The sequence below is a fragment of the Epinephelus moara genome, chromosome 1 (assembly GCF_006386435.1).
Source record: "Epinephelus moara isolate mb chromosome 1, YSFRI_EMoa_1.0, whole genome shotgun sequence".
NCBI lineage: Eukaryota > Metazoa > Chordata > Actinopteri > Perciformes > Serranidae > Epinephelus > Epinephelus moara.
This window is the reverse complement of record NC_065506.1, coordinates 2,576,313-2,581,505: the sequence shown is the minus strand read 5'-3', so window position 1 is coordinate 2,581,505 and position 5,193 is coordinate 2,576,313. Positions and strand designations below refer to the sequence as shown.

At 44.9% G+C, this 5,193-nt stretch overlaps 1 pseudogene; it reads right to left on the bottom strand.

Moving 5' to 3' along the window:
• Positions 1 to 745: 745 nt before the first annotated feature.
• Positions 746 to 4,728, bottom strand: LOC126393552 (uncharacterized protein K02A2.6-like; annotated as a pseudogene).
• Positions 4,729 to 5,193: the final 465 nt, after the last annotated feature.

The following is a 5,193-nucleotide window of genomic DNA, read 5'->3' as shown; positions in this document are numbered from 1 at the left end:
TTGGAGCAGAGAGGGGGAGGGCTGCCCCGTTGGGTACTGTAAGTGAGTATGTGTGTATGAAGTGTGTGTTACGCTAGAAGAGTCAGAGTTTGGGACAGAGTCTTTTACGTGCTACCCCCTGGAGTGTTACCGGAGTTTTTGGAATGCTCAAATAAACGGGCCTTTTTCCCGAATGCTACTCTGGTCTCCTGCTCGTGAGTGATTCATTACAAAATCGTAACATGTGTGATATCGTCGGATATCCATTAATGGAAGGAGACATCTCTTCAGTTGAGCTGACTTTATTTTCAGGACTGCTCAGGCACCATCATAACACAGCACAACCTGTCGGTACCATCTTGTGTTACTCTGCTATAGACACACTGCATAATCATCAGATGCAAAATACAGGTGCTCCCTCTACAGGCCTTGAACTGTAATAACATGCAATAGCCACTTTACAACATCCCTCCCCTCTTAAGTTCAAACTTCACAGTTTACAGGCAATCTAACGCAACATAACATAAATTGACTGTATGACCAAAACATAACCACAAGCATCCTCTGTTGACATTTTTCCTTTTTCTTTTTTGTATATACCAAAAAAAATAAAAAATAAACATATATAAATCTTAAAACTATTAACTTTTCAGTCTCAGCCCAAAATATGATAAAGGAAATGAGGATACGGTTCAGTTTTCACTGTAGAACTACCCTACTTGCTTAAAGAAAACAATGTATTTTCTCTGCATAGTAAACATAACTTTTACTTCACAACAAAGTCTTTCATATGGGCTGGTGGTCTCCTGTTTCTTTGAGATCTGATCAACTCCTTAGTGGGCGAACCACCAGGTGTACTGTTCTCCTTATTCTGATTCACAGTAGGGAGAACTTTATCATCCACTTGTGTGGTACTTGTGTCCTGTGGCCCTATGTTGGTCACTGTTGGAGGTACCACATATTCCTCAGGTATTGAATCTGGTATCAGAACTGGCAGATCTTGCTCCTGTCTGCTGACCAGTTGATCCACGTGTCTCCTGACAACTTTACCATTTCCCAGCAGCACTGTGTAAGAAACTGGTCCTGTGATCTCCTGTATCAGTCCTGGTACCCATTTAGGTCCACATCCATAGTTTTTGGTATAGATCGAGTCTCCTGCTGCAAAGTTGCGCTCTTTTGCATGTTGGTCATGGTGAGCTTTTTGGCTTGCTTGTTTGACTCCACCTTTTTTTTTTAAATCGGGGTGTATGAGATCCAGTGTACACCTCAACTTCCGACCCATCATCATCTCAGCAGGTGAAAGTCTAGTAGTTGACTGTGGAGTGATGCGATAGCTAAACAGAGCCCTGTTTAACCTTGTCTCCACTGTGTCACCGCTGCTCTTTTTCATGAGCTCTTTAAAAGTCTGTACGGCCCTTTCCGCCAAGCCGTTGGATGAAGGGTGGTACGGTGCTGATGTGACATGTGTGATTCCATTTTGTGTCATGAAATCTTTGGTTTGTTCGCTGACAAAACACTGTGCATTGTCAGACACGATCATCTCTGGAATACCATGTGTACTGAAACTGTTTCTCAGACAGTTTATTGTGTTTGCTGATGTAGCTGATGTTACTGGATATACATCTAACCACTTTGAGTGCGCATCCACAATGACTAAGAACATTTTATCCATAAAGGGACCTGCATAATCTATGTGGAGCCTCCTCCACGGCTTCTCTGGCCACTCCCAGGGGTGGAGTGGTGCACAGGCAGGTGCCTTTCTGTGTTCTTGGCATGTGGTGCATGACTTTACCTTGTTCTCTATGTCATTGTCCATATGTGGCCACCACATATAACTTCATGCCAGTCCTTTCATGCGGCTCATTCCCGGGTGTGACTGATGTAACTGTTCCATCATGGGAGCACACAGTCGTCCTGTACACTCAGCTCTTGTTGTCTTTGTCGATAATGCACAAAGTCTCTGTCCTGATTCTTTGGCCATCCTCTCAGCACATACTCACGTACTCGTGAGAGTATAGGATCCTTAGTTGTCCATTTTTTAAGCTGCTCTGAAGTCATCAGTGGTGGATGCTCCTGGTCCAACATTAGTACATGTTCCTCTGGTGCTGAAACACTTGGTGTCTCTGGAAGTGGGAGACGGCTAAGAGCGTCAGCGTTACCATTGTTTTTACCTGCTCTGTACATGATAACATACTCATATGCTCTTAACAGTACAGCCCATCTCATTATCCTCTGGGATGCTATCTGTTGCACCGCTTTCATCTCATGGAATAAACCTAGTAGTGGCTTATGATCTGTGTAAATCACAAATTTCCTTCCATACAGATACTTGTGAAAATACTGCACCCCAAAGATGACAGCTAGTCCCTCTTTATCTAGCTGGGAGTAATTCTTCTCTGCGGCTGAGAGCGTGCATGATGCAAACCCTATAGGTTTCTCTGCTCCATCTGACATGCGGTGAGCCAGCACGGCTCCAACTCCGTATGGAGAAGCGTCACAGCACAGTATCAGTTCTTTTTTTTCATCATAGTGCACTAACACACTGCTTGATTGCAAAAGCTCCTTTGACTGCTTGAAAGCTTCTTCTTGCTCGGGTCCCCAAGACCACAGTTCATCCTTCCTCAACAACTTATGCATAGGTGCCAGTAATGTTGACAGGTTTGGCAGGAACTTATTGTAGAAGTTCAACAGTCCCAAATAAGCTTTTAGCTCCGTCACTGATGTGGGAGTGGGGGCCTCCTGAACTGCTTTCATCTTTGCTGGCAGTGGATGTAACCCTGTCTTATCCACTCGATGTCCTAAGAATGTCGCTTCTTTCTCCATAAACTCACACTTGCTCCTTTTTAAGCGAAGTCCTGCATCCTCCAGTCGCTGCAGTACTTGATCCAGTGTTTGCAGGTGATCTTTATCATCCTTTCCTGTCAGAATGATGTCATCCAGATACACTGCAACATTTGCTAATCCCTGCAGCACACCCTCCATGGTACGCTGAAAAATGGCTGGACTGGAGCTCACACCAAAAGGTAACCTTGTATATGTGAACAGTCCCTTATATGTGTTCACTGTGACATATTTCCGTGATTCCTCATCCAGTACAATCTGTTGATATGCATGGCTCATATCTAACTTGGTATATTTCTCTCCTCCAGTTAGACAGGCTATCATGTCCTCCATTTTTGGAATGGGGTGCTGCTCAATAGGTGACACTTTGTTTACTGTGAGTTTATAGTCCCCACAAATTCTCGCTCTGGTGTCTGGTTTTAAGACTGGTACAATGGGCGCAGCCCATTCTGAGAACTTCACTGGTTCTATGATTTTCTCTTGTAAGAGCCTCTCTAACTCTTGCTCTACTTTCTTTTTCATTGCAAAAGGCACTGACCTTGGCTTATAGAAACAGGGTGTGGCATCAGTAGCTACATGTATTTTTGCCTTGAAGCCTTTCAATCTCCCTAGCTCTGCTTTGAACACTGTTTCATGCCTTGACAGCACTTCCTGTATAGGGTCTTCTCTGTCCTCTATCTTATGTACAGGTTGCCAGTCCTCTTTGAGAGCTTTAAGCCAACCTCGTCCCAGTAGACTTGTCCCTGAACCTTTGACAACCACTACTGCTAACATCTTAGTCATGCCTTTGTGTTCAACTTTGACCTTTGTTGCTCCTACTATGGGCACTTTATGGCCACCATATGTTCTCAGTTTTATCCTGCACTTGGCTAGTCTGGGTTTGTCGCTATCACTGAATAGCTTGTGAAATGCCTTCTTTGACATAATGGTGTACCCACAGCCAGTATCTACCTCATAGGTTACAAATTTCCCATTTACTTTTAATTCTTTTTTTATGGGCTCTTCTCTGGGGATGACTATCTCGTCATTTATGTTGTACATGGTCATTGCACTATCCTTCATGTGATACACAGTGGAAACTTCATCACTATCACCGTCTTCCTCTTGCATGAAGTTAGCTTTTTTTTTCTGTTTGCTTTTCTCCCCTTTAAAGTTCTTAGTCTTTTCCTTTCCCCCTATTTTCATCCTGCAGGCCCTCTTTATGTGCCCCACTTTACCACAATTGTGGCACTTCTCATTAGCAAACCTGCAGTCCTGAGCCAAATGGCTGTCTCCGCCACATCTGTAGCATGTCTTCATGTCACGCTGAGGTTTTGAACGCGCGTCGTTCACCTTGTTGACAGAGCCCGCCGTACGGCTCCATTTGCCCTGCTCTTTCATGCCATGCAAATCCACGATGCCCCTGTTTGCCGCCTCCATGGCCTTCGCAAACTTGAGGGCTTTGTCAAACGTCAATCCGTCCTCCGACAGTAGCCTCCGCTGGATCCTGTCGTCATTTATGCCGCATACAAGACGGTCTCTTAGCATCACCGTCAAAGATTCTCCGTAATTACAGTCCTGCGCCAGCTTTCTCAGCTCTGCCACATGGTCACTCACAGACTCCTCCGGCTTCCTGTTTCTGGTATTAAACTTCCATCGTTGCATTATTTCACTTGGTTTCGGGTGAAAATGATTTGTCAACAGTCTTACCAGGTCACTGTAGGACTTATCACCCGGTTTGTCAGGGCTGAGCAGGTTTCTCATCAGTGCGTATGTCGGGACGCCCATGCCACTTAGCAGCACAGCCCGTTTCTTTTCATCATTGTCGATGTCGTTCGCCACGAAGAAATGGTCCAAAATCTCACAGTACTCTTCCCAAGTCTGTGACTTGCTATCAAAAGGCGACACCGACCCCACCGTGGCAGCCATGGTTCTTCACTAAAGAGAGCGCCCAGCTTTCTTCAAGCTAACAGCACAACGTCAATAGCTCACGGACTGTTAGCACTAGCCTAGCTTCACTTAGCTCGTTAACTCAGCCAGCACTACTCTCGTCGACTTGACTCGCCGTATCCACTTCAGGCTTTGATCCTCGTCGCCATATGTGATATCGTCGGATATCCATTAATGGAAGGAGACATCTCTTCAGTTGAGCTGACTTTATTTTCAGGACTGCTCAGGCACCATCATAACACGGCACAACCTGTCGGTACCATCTTGTGTTACTCTGCTATAGACACACTGCATAATCATCAGATGCAAAATACAGGTGCTCCCTCTACAGGCCTTGAACTGTAATAACATGCAATAGCCACTTTACAACAACATGGTTTAGATTTCTAAATAAATATTCACCTCGTCGCTAGATAGACCTACTCCTGAAAAACTCGTGTCTGC